The 18,710-nt window shown below is 36.4% G+C and overlaps 2 pseudogenes; both read left to right on the plus strand.

The window, feature by feature from the left end:
- The first annotated feature begins 10,658 nt into the window (after positions 1 to 10,658).
- Positions 10,659 to 13,964, plus strand: LOC143411420 (thyroid receptor-interacting protein 11 pseudogene; annotated as a pseudogene).
- A 2,276-nt stretch (positions 13,965 to 16,240) lies between these two features.
- On the plus strand, positions 16,241 to 17,811 carry LOC143411688 (serine/threonine-protein kinase Nek7 pseudogene; annotated as a pseudogene).
- The last annotated feature ends 899 nt before the right edge of the window (positions 17,812 to 18,710 follow it).

The following is an 18,710-nucleotide window of genomic DNA, read 5'->3' on the forward strand; positions in this document are numbered from 1 at the left end:
TATTGTGTCCACCTAGAACTAAAAAATAAAGATTTTTTTAAAAAACAAATAAATGAATCACCTCTGTGTCTGTTTAGAGACAGGACCATTCTCCCAGCTAGAAAAGAATTTTTGTTGAAAGGTAGACTTCAACTTGGCCTGACCAAGGCAGATGGCCTGTGAGGTCCCAGTATTCTTTGCTTTTCACCACTCTTTTCTGGGATAAAGTAAGGGCTTCTCTGCACTTATATCCTAAAACAGATTGACATAATATTATTCAGAGTATTCCAGTATAGCTAGAAGAGCATAACCTTAGAATTAAGGCTTAGGATTATCTTTTTATCTTTTGTCAGGAGTGTTTGATAGAACCCTTTTCCTTCTTCATATTATTGTTTTCCTTATCTGTTTTCTCATCAGGATTCCATTTCTGGTACAATACATAGAACACTGTAGTAGTAAATGGATTATTTTTCTGTTTCCTATGACACTTGTATCACTCTATCCTGTGTTAAATTCCTTGTTATTTTGGATGATCTACCCATTTAGAATGTGAGGCAAGTCTTAACTTTTGTATAAACTCTGCAGCCTTATATCTACCTTTAGCAAGGATTTCATAGTGATTATTAAACGGAGTTAGATTGAGACAACAGACTATACTAATCCACTTTACAATCAATAATCTACCAGAGGAATTAAGATAGATAAAACAAACAGAAAACCATGAACATGGAACCATAGTCTACTCTGACTTACATTAAAGTTGTTTCTAAAATGTGACAAGTACTGGCAAGTTACAGGGTGGGAAGATGGATAGTGCTACAGGGAATTTGGAACAACATCACGGGGTATTCTCCTGTATCCTGAGTTAGCCTCAAGTGGTCCTCAGAAAAATATGACAGGCAGACTTTCTGGGATGTAGGAAATATAGCAAACCCTAAGAATTCAGCCCATTATTAATGTTGGCCAGGAATGGCACACAGTATGAATAAGTAAATACCAGAATTCACAAAGCAAGAATGCCTATCTCTTTTATAGGTACCTTATAATGGAATTGTCTGACAAAGGGAAAGAAAGAAGCAACCAGATTTCTTTTTTTTTAATTTTAATATTTATTTTTTAGTTGCAATTGGCACAATACCTTTATTTCACTTATTTATTTTTATGTGATGCTGAGGATTGAACCAAAATCTTGCACATGCGAAGTGAGTGCTGTACTGCTGAGCCACAACCCCAGCCCAGCAACCAGATTTCTTAAAAGTAGTGGGAGAGGGGTTGGTTGCTCTTGACTTATAGGATTTTTTTCCCCTCTGTGGGCAGCAAAACTGCTCATCTGTCCCTTGGGCTTTATGACAAGTATCCCAGAGTATCTATTTGAGATCCATTGATCTGTATATCATCCAACTTCTCCAAGAAAAACTATATCCTGTTTGAAGTAAAAAAGAAAAAATAAAGTGCTCATCTTTTTAGAGGTAGAAAGAGGTCAGAGGGAGAGAATAGTGGAAATAGGCTAAAGGAAATGTGTTTGGATAGGGAGTGAGATATCTTGCAGCTTAGGAGCAAAATGGCCAATTGGCAAAGGAAGCTTTTCCTCAAAAATCAAATGGAAACCCTTGACTAATCTGCATCCAGCCCTGTTGGCTGGCCTTCTGCAGCAGCTGAGGTGGGAGATGGTGACAATTCTATGCAGGTCCTGGGTGGAGGAAAGGCATTCCCGTGGTGTGTCATATCTGCATTAAATAACCACAAAATTTTCCTGTGCAACATCATTTAAATCACTTTCGATCATTCTAAGCTCAACCACATAAGATGTTAAAGAACAAGACCAAAGGGAATAGTGTAAAACTTCATCCAACCATTTTTCAAAAGGATTTATTCTTCACTTTTTTTAAAATACTTTTTTAGTTGTAGTTGGACACAATATCTTTATTTTATTTTTATGTGGTGCTGAGGATCTAACCCAAGGCCTTGCACATGCTAGGTGAGCGCTCTACCTCTGAGCCACAACTCCAGCCCCTGTTCACTTTTGATTAGGTTGACTGTGAAGATCAAAATCCACATTCAAAATCTAAATAGGAACTTCTGTGAGGAAAATAATAGAGAAGAGACAGAGACAAGGTGCCGAGGAAGGAAAGGTGGCAGAGTGGGTCCTTGTCCAAGTGGCCACATTTATTTATACCAATAGTTTACATTAGGTCATTAGTACCATAACCATATTATTGTTTAGAGTATCAGTAAGGTTGCTTATTGTGCAGTTACATTGTATAGTTACAAAATGTAATGTTAGGAGCTTTGTATAGTTCTCAAGAAAGTCCCTTGTCTGAAATTACTGTTAGGCAGATCCAGAGCACCTGAGCTTGGTGAAATATTGCAGTTATCAAGCGAGTTCCTTTATTCCCAGGAGTTATGTGTCTAAGATTAAGGTGAAAGCTGATAAGACTCTAGTATTGAGGGCATTACCATAGCAACCAGGCATCCTATGTCTTTGCATAGAAACTTTTCCAGACATCAAGAATGCCACCACCATGAAATAATCAGGGACCCCAATTCCAAACACAGAACTCCTATAGATTTCTTCAGATTTTCATTGAAGAACTGATTTTCTTACCTTTTTTCCACCAAGTTCTACAGACTGGGTTGTATCTCTGCTTCTGAGGCTGTCACCTAATATCAGGATTTATAGTTGCTGAAACTTGCTTTAATAATTCACAAAGAATAGAATCCATCTTGTGCTCTCCCTTTTCACAGTTGGTTCAGTGACACAAACAGATGAAAAAATATACTTTCTGCCAGTGAAATAAATAGACTGGACTCAGAGACACCCTAGGAGGAATAAGATTGAATGAGTTACCACTGCTACCTGTGCTCCCACCTGTGCACAACTAGATCAGATCAGAAGCAGAGCCTGCTGTGTGGTGTAGTCTGGGCTGTAGTATCCTGGGGCTGAAGGAAACCTGCCTTCTGCAGGCTTTGTTTTTCATTTTAAGGACAAAATGCAATTCAGAATTTGTGTATTTACAATTTATAACATGTGACATTTGTTTGCTAATTATGGTAGCAACTTGTTGCACATTATGTATACAATGCTGCAGAAGAAGGTGTCCTTTATTTCCCAGTAGCATCTGACAATAGGGCAGGAGTAAAGCTTGCAAACCTTGGTATCCAGAAGAAATGGCCTCCTGAGGACAAGCTATGGCTTTGGGTTTCTTTAATAGTATGTATGAGAAGTTCTGTGTCAGACTCCTATCCCCAGTTTCACCTCAGCCCAAGGAGGGGCCTGGAACCTGTTAGGCCTTACAGTGTCCTAACTCTGTTGATAGATTCCATTCATTAAAATTCAGCAGCAGAGGCAAATGCCTCCTCCCTGCAGCCAGCTCCTCTCCCTGAGCAAACACTCTGCCTCAAAGGCTATGAAGACCACCATGTCCACAGCCAATTTCAACACTTGGTTCCTCCCTGAAACCAATAACTGGGCCCACACCATATGGTGAATATATGTGTCTAGATAAAGAATGTAAATATTATCAAAATGACCATACTACCAAGAGCCCTATACAGATTTAATGCAATTCTGATCAAAATCCAATGGCATTCCTCATAGAAGTAGCAAAAGCAATCATGAAATTCATCTGGAAAAAATAAGAGACCCAGAATATCTAAATCAACTCTTAGCAGAAAGAGTGAAGCAGGTGCATCACTATACCAGACCTGAAACTATACTACAGAGCAATAGTAACAAAAACAGCACCAAAACAGACTGGTAGACCAATGATACAGAATAGAGGACACAGAGACTAACCCCCCCCAAACAACAATTATCTTATATTAGACAAAGTGGCTAAAAACAGCATTGGAGAAAAGATAGCATCTTCAACTAATGGTGCTGGGAAAACTGGAAATCCATATGCAAAAAAAAAATGAGATGAAATCTCTATCTCTCACCATGCACAAAACTCAACTCAAAGTGGATCATGATCCAGGAATTAAACCAGAGATTCTATCGTCTAATAGAAGAAAAAATAGTTCCTAATCTGCATCATGTGGGATTAGGCCCCAACTTCCTTAATAAAATTTCTATAGCACAAAAATTAAAACCAAGAATCAATAAACAGGATGGAATCAAACTAAAAAGTTTCCTCTCAGTAAAAGAAACAATCTATAAGATGAATAGACAGCCTACACCCTGGGAGCAAATTTTTACCCCCCACACATCAGATAGAGCTCTAATCTCTAAGGTATTTAAAGAACACAAAAAGCTAAACAGCAAAAAAAACAAATAACCCGTCAACAAATGGGCCAAGGACCTGAAGAGATGCTTCTCAGAAGAGGATATACTATTAATCAACAAATATATGAAAAAATGTTCATCATCTATCGCAATTAGAGAAATGCAAATCAAAACTACTCTAAGATATCATCTCACTCCAGTCAGAATAGCAGCTATTATGAAGACAAACAACAACAAGTGTTGGCAAGGATGTGGGGGAAAAGGTACACTCACACATTGTTGGTGGGACTGCAAATTGGTGCAGTCAATTTGGAAAGCAGTATGGAGATTCCTTGGAAATCTGGAAATGGAACCATCATTTGACCCAGCTCTCTTTCTCCTTGATTTATACCCCAAAGACTTAAAATCAGCATACTACAGGTACAAAGCCACATCAATGTTTATAGCAGCACAATGCACAATAGCTAAACTGTGGAGCCAACCTAGATGCCCTTCAGTGGATAAATGGATAAAAAAAAGTGCATATACACACAATGGAATTTTACTCAGCAATAAAAGAGAATAAAATCATGGCATTTGCAGGTAAATGCATGGCGTTGGAGAAGACAATGCTAAGTGAAGTTAGCCAATCTCCAAAAATCAACTGCCAAATATTTTCTCTGATATAAGGAGGCTGACTCATAGTGAGGTAGGGAGAGGGAGCATGAGAGGAATTGGTGAAGAAAGGAAGAAAGGTGGGAGGGTAAAGGAGGAGGAAGGGGATTAGCAAGGATGGTGGAATGTGATAGACATCATCATCCAAATTAAATGTATAAAGACATGAATTGGTCATGTCAACATACTGTATATACAACCAGAGATATGTAAAATTGTGCTGTACACATGTAATGAGAATTGTAACGCATTCTGCTGTCATTTTTTTTTTAAATCAATGAAAAAAAAGTGCTCTCTCTGGCAACAACACTGTTTTAGCCCTTTCCTCACAAAGGTGAACTCTCTTGGTGTTTAGAGTATCATAAGCAAGGGGTAGTATAGGACCCATGGCAGAAGCTGCAGGAGGCAGCTGGCTCCCCAGGGTTTTGCCACACACACATACACCCAAGTCTCCAACTGCATACTTTCCCCACACCATGGCCCAAACATTAATCCTCCAGTGGTGGGAAAACTAATGTCCAAGACTGTTTCCTTTTCCTTCCTTCCTTCCTTCCTTCCTTCCTTTCCTCTTTCCTTCTTTCCTATCTACTATTCTCTATGTGGTATAGAAAAATAATCACTTTTATGAATCTGTGGCCTCTTTGGACCTTTATATTCTGCATTTCAATAACAAAAACAGACAGGAAGAAAGAAATACAGGATTGGGTGAGACAGACAGAGCTTTGATTATTTTCCAACCAATGATTAGTTGTGTAATAATGAACATGTCTATATCTTCTATGAGCTTTCCTTTCTTATAAAAAGGTGCCAAGGACATGCACTGGAGAAAAGATAGCCTCTTCAACAAATGGTGCTAGGAAAACTGGAAATCCATATGCAACAAAATGAAATGAACCCCCCCTCTCTCAATAGGCCCTAATCTTTATCATGTAGAATTAGGCCCCAACTTCTTAATAAGACTCCTATAGCACAAGAATTAAAATCATGTATCAATAAATGGGATGGACTCAAACTAAAATTTCTTCTCAGCAAAAAAAAAAAAAAAAAAAAAAAAAAAAATCTGTAAGATGAATAGACAGCCTACATCTTGGAAGCAAATCTTTACCCTTCAAACATCAGATAGAACAGTAATCTCTAGGGTATGTAAAGAAGTCAAAAAGCTAAACACCAAAAAAAAAACAAAAAAACAAACAAAAAAAAAAAAAAAAACAAATAACCTGATCAACAAATAGGCCAAGGACCTGAAGAGACACTTCTCAGAAAATTGTATACTATCAAATCAACAAATATATGAAAAAATGTTCATCATCTATCGCAATTAGAGAAATGCAAATCAAAACCACTCTATGACTTCATCTCACTCCAGTCAGATGTCAAGTATTATGCATACAAACAACAATAAGTGTTGTTGATGATGTGGGGAAAAAGGTACACTAATATATTGCTGGCGGGACTGCAAATTGCTGCAGCGAATATGGAAAACAGTATGGAGATTTTTGAAAAATTGGGAATGAAGCCACCATTTGCCCCAGCTATCCCTCTCCTTGGTCTATACCCAAAGGACTTAAAATCAGCATACTACAGGGACACAGCCACATCAATGTTTATAGCAGCACAATTCACAACAGCTAAATTGTGGAAACAACCTAGATGTCCTTCAGTAGATGAATGGATAAAGAAAATGTGGTATATATACACAACAGAATTTTATTCAGCCTTAAACAAGAATGAAATTATGGCATTTGCTAGTAAATAGATGAAGCTGGACAATATCATAGTAAGTGAAATAAGCCAATTCCAAGGAACCAAAAGCTGAATGTTTTCTGATATGTGGATGCTAACCCACAGTAAGGGAGTAGGGTAAGGAAGCACAGAGGAACTTTGGATTAGACAGAGGGGAGTGAGGTGAGGTAGGAAGGATAGTAGAATGAACCAGACATTATTACCATATGTGCATATATGATTACATGACTGGTGTAATTCTACATAATGTACAACCAGAAGAACGAGAAGTTATACTCCACTTATGTGTGATGTTCAAAATGCATTCTATTGTCATGTATAACTACTTAGAACAAATAAAAAAAATAAAAAATAAATTTAAAAAATTCTTTATGTCAGAATCACAGCAAATAATCAGTTCCTAAAATAATCTAAATTATTTATTAATAAATAAATAAATAATTTAACTTATTTATTAAGTAATCTAAAATAATCTCTAAAATACGTTTGTGATCTACTTCACAGTGTTACTGTGGCTCACTCTAAAGTCTCAATAAATACGAACTCTTAGAATTATGATTTTTTTCCTTGTTTTTTGTTGTTGTGCTGATGGTGGTTTGTGGTACTAATGATAGAACTGAAGAATGCTCTACTAGTAAGCTACATTCCCATCTCCATTTTCCTTTTTCCTTTTTTCTGGAACATGGACTCCTAGTGACTCAGCCTCCTAAGTATAATTTGTCTTTTTGAAGAATATTCTCTCTGTTTTTGAAGATGTTGTAGAAAGAACATACATGATAATGAAAATATCCTCAAAATTTATTTCCCCATGTAGAATATATTTAGTTTCAACTTAAAATATTCACTATCCTAAACCAAATTTTATTCTCAGTGTCATATTCTATTCACTATTCCATAAGGTCCAGGATGAGCAAGTAGGAATATGTTATGAAATGGCAGTAAGAGTTCCATGTTCCAGCATATGCTGAAGTGTACCTGTGTATGCCAATGTGATCTTTCAGATTAGTAGAATGAGTTTAATATGAGTGAGCAATACAATATGACTACTGTACAAAGCACTTCTCAACTTAGTCTGTATTATTATAAAGCGGCCTCCCCATTACAAAACAGAATGGGCCTCTTTTATAAGCAGCCAATCGGGCTATTCTTCAACTATCATTTGTTATTATTCATCTTCTATAGGATTATGTTAAGGCAGAATATATCCAAAGAGATGTGAGTAGGATGGTGAAAGTGCTTGAACTTAAGCCACATAAGTTATGAGAGAAGAACTAGGAATAATTAGCCAAGAGAAACAGTGCTTGATTTGGACATGGCTAAATATTTCCAGCTCTTTGAAACTCAACCATAGCTACTTTGTCAAAAATATAATTAAATATATTATTTATGATGTTTCATAATCTATTTTTTTCTCTAACTCATTCAATGAGTTCATACTATTGGTTATTTGTATTTTTATAAGTTCTTTTTCCATATGTATTTATACTTGACTTTCATATTTTATTTGTGTCAATCTAGTGCCTACCCTAATGAAGAGTGCTATATTTTAAATTCAGATTCAAAGAATGCATGAACTTTCAGAGTTTAGAGTTCTTGAACTTATTTCCCTAAGTTGTGATGTGTGTATTAGAAATTACATAGTTTATACCATATAATACACATTTTCCTTAATAACCTGGGATAAATAAACCATATTCCTGTGGTTGGCTAATTATTATATTTTATTTATTTGTTATTTCTTTTTATTCTGCAAGTTTTGAGGTGTGTGTGTCTCTGTGTGTGTGTGTGTGTGTGTGTGTGTGTGTGTATTCTCACTGTGTGGATAGGTTTGAAAAAATATATATTTATGTAATTTTACTTTTATTTAATTGCTTTCTTTTGCATCTGTTTATGATTTAGCCTGGTTTTGTTTTGACTTAGGTGGGATATAATTATATACAGGTTTGAACTGTTTTGATCTTACATTTGCTTGTTTGTTTCTACATTGGTTTTTGTCCTTAACCCCACTTCTTTAGTTTCTCTCCACCCCAATACCAAATTCTCATGCTCTCTCTCCTCTTCTGTATTTTAATTACTTTTAGTTATTTTCTTTTGTAATTCCTTCTTTATAGTCAACATCAGCTACCTATCTCCTGACTCTCTTTTGTTTACTTAACATATTTCAAACTTTTCTTGCCTTCCTACCCTATTTTCTCTATACTTAGGAAACTTTAATTTAACTGACTAATAGAATTAGATAGTTAATGTAATTCATACCCCATTCATGTTGTTGTGATTATTGATAGAATACATGACATAGTAGACACCTGCTGTTTAATTCTTGATTGAGTTCGTGATTTTTTATTTTTGGTATTGATGGTACTGATGCTCACCTCAACATTCCTATATAGGTGGCAATTATTGCTATAGATGTCAAAGTGGACAGCAGACACTGTACATCTGTTGCTAACAGTAGTGCTATTCCTGGCTCCCACTTGCTGTAAGAGGGGCTGGGAAGTGATCAGGACATTTCAAGATCATAGAGTCGAGATCTCACTGTGGAGCAATACTCACAATTCTGCCAAGTAAGTAACAGCAAATCTCACTCCACACATGATGATCTAGCCCCACCTGATCCTTCAGATTACTTCAAGGGCAGAGAATTGGGGAAACAAAACTCTCAAACCAAAAAACAAAAACCAAAAACAAAAACAAAAAAACAGGTCTCAAGGAGAAACAATCAGAGGAGCATCTCAGGTTGCACATTGGATAGCTATTCATAAAGCAAAAAAGATAACTATCCACAAGAGGACTTAAAGGAGGAAGGAGAATCCATCTAAACTGATGCACAAGTCCAACCAAGACCTCTGAAGACATGAGGAAATAGGCCAAGAAATCTCCTCCAAAATTCAGAATCTCCCAACAAAGGATACCACAGATATGGAAGAAGATGAAATTTCAAAGATTATAAAAATGATTATTAAAACGTTAAACTAAAAGAAGATCTAAGCAATGAATGAAGAAAGCTAATATTGGAGATAAAAGATCACTTCAATAAAGAAATAGAAGTATTGAAAAGAAACCAGTCAGAACTCATGAAAATGAAAGACACAAATCACACTTCACAATAGCTCAACTGTGGAACCAACCTAGATGCCCTTAAATGGATGAATGGATTTTTTTAAAAAATGTGACAGATATACACAATGGGATATTACTCAGCAATAAAGGAGAATAAATCATGGCATTTGCAGGTAAATGGATGGAATTAGAGAAGATAATGCTAAGTGAAGTTAGCCAATCCCAAAAAAACCAAATGCCAAATGTTTCCTTTGATATAAGGAGGCTGATTCATAATGGGATGGGGAGAGGAAGCATATGAGGAATAAAGGAACTCTAGATTGACCAGAGAGGGTGGGAAAAGAAGGGAGGGGGCGTGGGATTATAAATAATGGTGGAATATGATGATCATTATTATACAAAGTGCATACATGACATTATTATACAAAGTACATGTATGTGCAAAAACTTTGTATAAAACCAGAGATGTGGAAAATTGTGCTCTATGTCTGTAATAAGAAATGTAACACATTCTGCTGTCATATAATAAAAACAAACAAACAAAAATTCCACTGGAAACCATCACCAACAGATTAGATTTCATAGAAAACTTGAGTCCTTGAGGTCAGAACTTCAACTTCAGGCCTCCAAGACAGGGTAAAGGCTCTCAGATGGGGGTGTTCTGGTGGCCAGCATGGAGGTGGCAGGACCAGCTGGAGCTGGGGGAGTCACTAACTCTGAGGGAGAAGTCACCCAACCAGAGGGCTGAAAGTCCAGGGAGGGAGCAGAGGCCCCGCGGGGGTGACTGAGCCCCTGGTGGCAAGTCTCTAGTCAGAGTCCAGGACAGACCTCTACCTTTAAGGCAGAGTGCCAAGGTGACAGGAACCCTGCACTCCCCGGAATTCTGAATGCTTTGGTCATAATTGATCCCTGCAACGCTCCAGGACATTCAGCTGGAAGGTGGATGGTCATAGAGCGGTTTTTAGAGCAGAGCTGAGGGCTCTCTGAAGCTCTAGCAATGTTTTCGTGGTTTAGAGGTCTAGGCTTCGGCTTGGGCCAGTCCTTGGGTCAGGTGGGAGACAGCTTGGCTTCCCCCACTGGCCAAGTCTCCAACTGCATCATAGATAGGCCTGTGGAGGTCTCCAAAGCTGTGGAAGACAGTTCACTTCGTTGTCAAAGAAAAAAAATTGAAACCACAGAATCAAGGTTGAGATCAGAGAATACAAGACTTAAAAAGTATTGTACTGATCTGGAAAAAAAGGATGAAGCATCACAGCTTCAGATAAACCTTCAATCTACAAGTTACCAAAATCAGCTGCAACAGAAAGAGGTAGACATCAGCCATCTTCAAGCAAGCCAGATGGCACTACAGGAGCAGGTGTTGAGCCTGCAGTCAGCTGCTCAATCAGTACCTTCAGGAGCGGGTGGTGTACCAGCAACCAGCGCACCTTGTTCATTTGGTTATGGATTCAGCCATCATTTGTCGCCTTTTTGTGATGATGCCAAGGACTTTAGTGACATAATTTCATCACAACAGGAAATAAACAGTTTGAAAAATGAAGTTTCAAGACTTGAATGTGAAGTTGGCCATTGGAGGCGTAACACGCAGGCACAAGGAACAAATGATTCAGATCAAAGTGAAATCATCAAACTACACCATACAATTAAGGTCCTGGAACAAAACCGAAATCAGGACATGGATCATCACCAACATGAAATGTCCGTTTTGCAGAATGCACATCAACAGAAACTGGCAGAGTTAAATCACCAGCATCAACAGGAGTCAAATGACTATGAAGGACGGATCGCAGAACTGGAAAAGCTGTTACACCAAGGTGACTCAGGAGTTACAGTCACTGATAAGTCTCAAGTCTGGGAGATGCAAAACACTATTCAGGTTCTACAAACTGAAAAACTAGAGTCCACAAGAAGAATCAAAGAACTTGAGGATACAATCAAAGTCATAAAGAAAAAATTATCTTCTGCAGAACACGAGAGAGATGTCCTGAAGAGAGAAAAGGAGCGGCTCAGTGTGGAAAAGAGACAAGTAATTGAAGAGTGTGAAACCCTGAAAGTGGAATGTAGTAAATTGCAGCCTTCTCTGATGGAGCAGAGTGATCCTGCTGCAGAAAAGGGAACAATTTCTCCGCAGAGTTCATCAGTGGGAGAAGTGTTCAGACTCCAGCAAGCCCTGTCTGATGCTGAAAGAATGAGACTGAGTAGTTTAAGACAGGATACCAGCCTTGCTGAAGACAATCTGAAACTTCAAATGCATGTCCAAGTTTTAGAAAAAGAGAAGTCATTATTGAGTCAAGAAAAGGAAGAACTTCAGATATCACTTTGCAAACTGAGCTGGGAATATGAAGTCATTAAAAGTGCGGCTTCAACAGACATGAATTTGAATGTACAAATACATGACTTAACACTGAACTTGGAGGCTAAGGAGCAAGAGCTGTATGAGAGTATTAACGAAAAGGAAATGCTGATAGCTCAGTTAGAATATCTGTACAGTGAACACCGGGAAACCACAAAGCACATGAATTGGATAATAGATGAGCTATCAAAACAGCAAAATGAAGGAGATGGTCTAATCAAGAAGTTGAAACAAGATCTGAATGATGAAAAAAAGAGAGTTCATCGACTTGAGGAGGATAAAATGGAGATAACTAAAGCGTTGCATGTACAGAAAGACAAGTTAACTGAGAGTGCACTGAGCCTCTGTGGTTTGCATTTAACCAAGCAGAAGCTTGAAGTTAAAGTCAAAGATTTAGTAGGTCAGCTACGTCGTTCACAAAAAAGTAGTTTAAACATCCAGCAGGAAAACCTGGAACTTAAGGAGTACATTAGCCAAAAGGAAGAGGAACTGTGTAGAGTTCAGAACCAGTTAAGACATGCTGTTAATGAAGACTCTAATTTTAAGGATGACTTGCTTAAAGAAGGGGAAGTTGAAATTACAAACTTGAAGCAAAATCTTGCAGAAGTAGAACAGCTCAATGAAAATTTAAAGAAAGTTGCTTTTGATCTGAAAATGGAAAATGACAAGTTGATTTCAGCATATGAAGATGTAAGGCATCAGTTGGAAGAATCTATTGCTGGTAACAACCAACTTTCTCTAGAAAAAGACACTATTATGGAGACGCTGAAAAGAGAGAAAGAACAGATACAAGTAGAACTGTGTCAGGCCAAAAAGAGACTGTTGGAAGAGGCAAACAATTACAGGCAGACTATTCAGGAACTCTCAAATGTATGTAATTGGAATACCTCTGCCTTACAGCTGGAACAGGAGCATGTAGTGCAACTCAGTCAAGAGAAAGACTTTGAAATAGCAGGACTCAAAAAGAATATTGAGCAAATGGCTACTGATCAAAAAGAAACTAAGGAAATATTGGCATCTTGTTTAGAAGAACAGAAGCAATTGATGCAACTTATAAATGAGAAAGAAGTTTTTATTGGCCAACTCAAACAAGAAAGTTCAGAACTGCAAAAGGATTTAGATAAGTGTTCTCAGGCCTTAAAACAAAATGAAACTTTAAGGCAGACCATAGAGGCAAAAGACCGAAGTCATAGCTCCACGAAAGAAGAAAACAGACATCTGCAAGAAGAATTGGAAAGACTTAGGGAACAGCGGAATCAAGTTGGAGCTGTGGCTGAGCCTCAAACCCTTGATAGTATCACAGAACTAGAATCTGAGGTATCTCAACTGAATGTCATCAAGAATCGTCTGGAAGAGGAAATTACACATCATCAAAAGGTCATTGAAGATCAAAACCAGAGTCAAAAGCAACTACTTCAGTCTCTACAGGAGCAGAAGGAGGAAACAGATAAATTCAAATACCAGTATGAGCAGATGAAGGCTGCACATACCCAATTGTTTTTTAAAAAAGAGAAGGAAATTAAGAATTTGCAGAAAACCATCGAACAAATAAAAGCCCAGGGGCATGAAGAGACACAGGACATTCAAACAGAGAATGCTGATAGTTTTCCAGAAACAAAAGTGAAAAGCCTTAATATAGAAAATGGGAGTGAAAACCATGCCATATGTAAAGCCAAAATGGAAAAATTTGTGAAAAGAATCAAAGGACGAATCCTTGAGATTCAACTTTGTAATTCAAAGAATGTATCTTTAACCAAACAGTTCAATCAGCTGTGTAAATATGAGGTTGAGAAACTCACTCAAATTATCCAGCAGAAAGACGTGGAGAGAGGAGCTCTTTGTGCTAGAATGTCTCCAGTTTCATACACCTAGGATGTCCTTGACCTCCAGCAGCAACTCCAGACTTCATTATGGAAAGAGAACAAGGATTATTTGGTAGTATACATTTAACTATTTCAATTGTTAAATTCAATTTTCTAGGTGTTAAATATAGCCATTTTGAATGGGAAGATTCAAAAGTGTCCCCAACATACCCTTGAGACCAGAGGAGCAAACGAGGCTTAATAGTTCTTTATCAGGACTTTTTGTTCAACATTGTCCAACTACTAAAACAAAATTACACTTGGAGGGCCCAGATATGAAATTTAGTGGTTCAATTCTAAGATTCTCTTTATCAAAATTCTTTAATCAAAACCTATCCATTTCACTATTTCAATTGGCTACAAAGTCACTTCAGGTTAAATTCAATTTTCTAGGTGTTAAATATGGCCATAAGGAAAATGATTTCTACACGTTAAATGTGAGTCAAACCAAAAGTCTTAATACATCAATCATTTCCAATGGAAAAGTTAATTTGTAAGAATGTATCATTAAAATCTGGACTGTTTATCTAAACGCTTCTCTGGGTTATCAAAAAAAGGATTTAAAATTAATCTTTTTATTTTTGTAAATTAAGATAAAAGATGAATCAAGAGTTTCCAGCTTGAGCTGGGTGAAAGTCGGAGAGGAGAGAAAGCAGATTATGTGGCAATTGCTTCTCTGACACCCGTAGTTTCTAGAACCATTAAGAACATTTTTATTAAAATTAATTTAGTATGAAACACATTTTTAAATACAAATTATATTATAATTAAATATAAATTAATATTATTACCTTTAATTTAAATTTATTTTAATAATTAATTTTATGATAGTTTTATTACATTTATTTTAACTTTATTTTTTTTGATGTAGCACTTAAAATTTTATTTGTATTGCTTTTTAATTTAATAAAATTAATTTATATTCAATTACAACATAATTTATATTTAAAAATTTATTAAATTTTATTTAAATTAATTTAATAAAATGTAAAGAAATGAATTTAAATAAAATTTAATATAAATCTGATTAATTAATATTCATTACATAATTTAATATTAATCTTCATACAATTAATTTTAATGAAAGTGTTCTTAGTGGTTTTGGAAGCTCCAGGTGTCAGAAAGTTATTTGTTGTATGATCTGCTTTTTCTCTTCTCCGATTTCACCTAGCTTGGGCTGGTAACTTTTGATATATCTTTTTTCTTAATTTACAAAAATCAAAAAGATAGATAAAATACCTGGTAGCTCTAAATATATATCATCTTTTCTTTCTTTTTTATTTCTTTTTAAAAAATTTTCTCTGTTTCAACTTTTTGGTTTTTTTACACACGATAATTAAAATACCTAACATAGAAAAGAAGGCAAGAGCACTAAAAGCTGCAAGAGAAAACCATCAGGTCTCATTTAAGAGCAAGCCACAAATGCTAACTTCTGGCTTCTGAACTCAGATCCTAAAGAAGAACAAGGCCCAGAATGAGATATTCAAAGAAAGCTCTTAAAGAGAAATTTTGTCAGTCAAGATTTCTAAATCCAGCAAAGCTCTTTCAAAATTGATGTAGAAAGAATTGCTTTACATGACATGGATAAGCTAAAAGAATTTATGATCACCCAAGAAGCACTACAAAGAATACTCAAAGATAAACTGCACAAAAATATACCCAAAAACTAACTCCCAAAGCTCCTAAATAGATGATGACCATGAGAAGAGCACCCAAGTAAATGAAAATTAAGACAGAATTAAATGTAGTAAACAAACCAAAATATCAGAAAATTACAAACGCATATTCACAATAACCCTGAATGCAACTGGCCTCAACTCCTCAGTTAAAATACACAGATTAATGGATTGTATCAAAAAACAAAATCCAACTAAATGTTCTTTGCAAGAACCCCTATCACCAGCAGACAGGTCATCCAAGTATAAAATTAATAAGGATTTTTCTGACTTAATACTATAAATCAAATATACCTAATAGACATCTACATACTATTTCATCCCAAAACAGCTGAAATGAATTTATCTTCTTCTCTGAAGCTCATGGAATCTTTTCCATTATTGATCATATTTTAAAATGAGTACAGCTTGCAAGACGATATTTATTGAGCTCTCCACAGCTGCACATTCTTTGATGTGCTTTGACATAAACATGTGTCTTTCCAATAGCAAACAAGTATAAAATAAATCAAAGTGTTGCTACAACTGCAGTTCCTAGAACCCATTATTTAAAATCCATTTTTTTAAAATTAAAATGTGACTCTATATTTTCAGAAACATGGGTTAATTATAAACCAAAATTTTCTTGCTATATTTCATGATATTCCCTGTAAAGTATATTTTTAATTTGTTACATTTATGTTCCTCTCAACAATGCTATAAAGCTACATCACATTTTTCCTTAGAAATAAAATCATGGTGCAGGGTGGGTTCCTGAGCCTGCAGTGTCCGTGGGGGCGGCGCGGCGGGAGGTGGCCTATTGGCTCCTGCCCTCGCAGCCTCAGCCCCTGGCCCAGCGGGCCTCTCCACCGAGGTGCCCAGCAGAGCCGCGGGCTCACTGGGTGTCCCTCGAGGGCGGGAGAATGGAAAACTCTCAACTTCCTGAGTTCTGAAATTCCTATTGCTTCAGACAATGGATGAGCAATCACAAGGAATGCAAGGGCCACCTGTTCCTCAGTTTCAACCACAGAAGGCCTTACGACCGGATCTGGGCTATAATACATTAGCCAACTTTCGAATAGAAAAGAAGATTGGTAGTGGACAATTTAGTGAAGTGTATAGAGCAGCCTGTCTGTTGGATGGAGTGGCAGTAGCTTTAAAAAAAGTACAGATATTTGATTTAATGGATGCCAAAGCACGTGCTGATTGCATCAAAGAAATCGATCTCCTTAAGCAACTCAACCATCCAAATGTAATTAAATATTATGCATCATTCATTGAAGATAATGAACTAAACATAGTTTTGGAATTAGCAGATGCTGGTGATCTATCCAGAATGATAAAGCATTTTAAGAAACAGAAGAGGCTAATTCCTGAGAGAACCGTATGGAAGTACTTTCTTCAGCTGTGCAGTGCATTGGAACACATGCATTCTCGAAGAGTCATGCATAGAGATATAAAACCAGCTAATGTGTTCATTACAGCCACTGGCGTGGTAAAACTTGGAGATCTTGGGCTTGGTCGGTTTTTCAGCTCAAAAACCACAGCTGCACATTCTTTAGTGGGCACACCTTATTATATGTCTCCTGAGAGAATACATGAAAATGGATACAACTTCAAATCTGACATCTGGTCTCTTGGCTGTCTACTATATGAGATGGCTGCCCTACAGAGTCCTTTCTATGGTGACAAAATGAATCTGTACTCACTGTGTAAGAAGATAGAACAGTGTGACTACCCACCTCTTCCTTCAGATCACTATTCAGAGGAACTACGACGGTTAGTCAATATGTGTATCAACCCGGATCCAGAGAAGCGACCAGATATCACCTATGTCTATGATGTGGCCAAGAGGATGCACGCATGCACTGCAAGCAGCTAAACACGCATAAGATCATGAAGAATATGAAGAAAATATTTAAAGTATTTTTGTGCAAATCATACCTCTCCCCTTTTTGTCTGGATATTAAGATTAGTATTTTCAGAGCTAATGTGCTTTGAATCCTTAACCAGTTTTCATGTAAGCTTCATTTTGTACCAGTCAAAATCACCTTTATGGAAACTCAGAATGTCTTCAGGATTATGAAAATGCATGTTAGGAAAGCAAATGAGTTTTTCGCCCCCATACCTAAAGGCTTTTAGAATTATGGCGTTTTCTGCCGATAGACTGAGTGCCAAATATTGGAAGTGCACTTGGCGCACATGAGGAGGGGTGTGAAACCTGATCAAAAGTATCTGAATATTTGACTTTTGCTTTTTAGTCATTTATGGATATTGAAATGAACAACATTATGAACTTTTGTGATTTTTAACATTTGAAGTATGTGTCTTAGTCCTTAGAATTACATATCTGAAAGCTACAATGCTAATAAGTGTAAACAGACTTTGAGAAACATTTAAAACTCAGCTTTGACATTCAAAATGCAACTATTAAATGTGAAAAGATTTGGGGATGAAATGTGAGTCAGACACTGAAAAGTCTTTGTTTTGCTTTAATATCGCTGATATTCTCTGCATTTAAATGGTATAAATGAATCCGTTTAAAAAGTGGTTAAGGATTTGTTTGGTGTAAAGTTGCACCTTGCTCAAGGTTTTTGTTTTTAATATTTGTACATTTGAAACATATTTGAATAATTTTGCAGTACTAGATTTCTTTATAAATCTAAAGGCATTTTATCTCATTGTACACTATAATGTAAGCATATGTTTTGTTAAAGTCCTGACTGCTCCCCTTCAGAAATTTTTATATTCAAGTTATTTTCTTATTTATAGTTCATTAGTATTTGATTTTGAGAACATAATTCCCTTTTGAGAAATTTTCAGTATACCAACAATTTCTCAGATTGAAAACTTAAAAAATTTGGGCCACCTTGTATACACGTATTTTGTTAGAGGAAGAAAGGATGTGTATTATAATGTACCTGTGAATGTTGACATAGTTTTCATTTGACAATGTTATAATTTTTAACTGTTCAAGGAAATGAAAACTGGCCATTGTGGCATTAATATTTCTGTTGAGAAACTTGAGCAGAGTACTGTAAGCATGAAGATGAGAGATGGTAATGCTTAATATAGTTCAAGGAAATGGGTAGAGTTTAGTAAATGCTGTTATGGAGATGTGTTTTCCCTGAATGTAGCAACCAGTTCTTTACAGAATTTTGACACCGAGTGGCAGTCAC

This window comes from Callospermophilus lateralis, chromosome 12 (genome assembly GCF_048772815.1).
Source record: "Callospermophilus lateralis isolate mCalLat2 chromosome 12, mCalLat2.hap1, whole genome shotgun sequence".
Lineage (NCBI taxonomy): Eukaryota > Metazoa > Chordata > Mammalia > Rodentia > Sciuridae > Callospermophilus > Callospermophilus lateralis.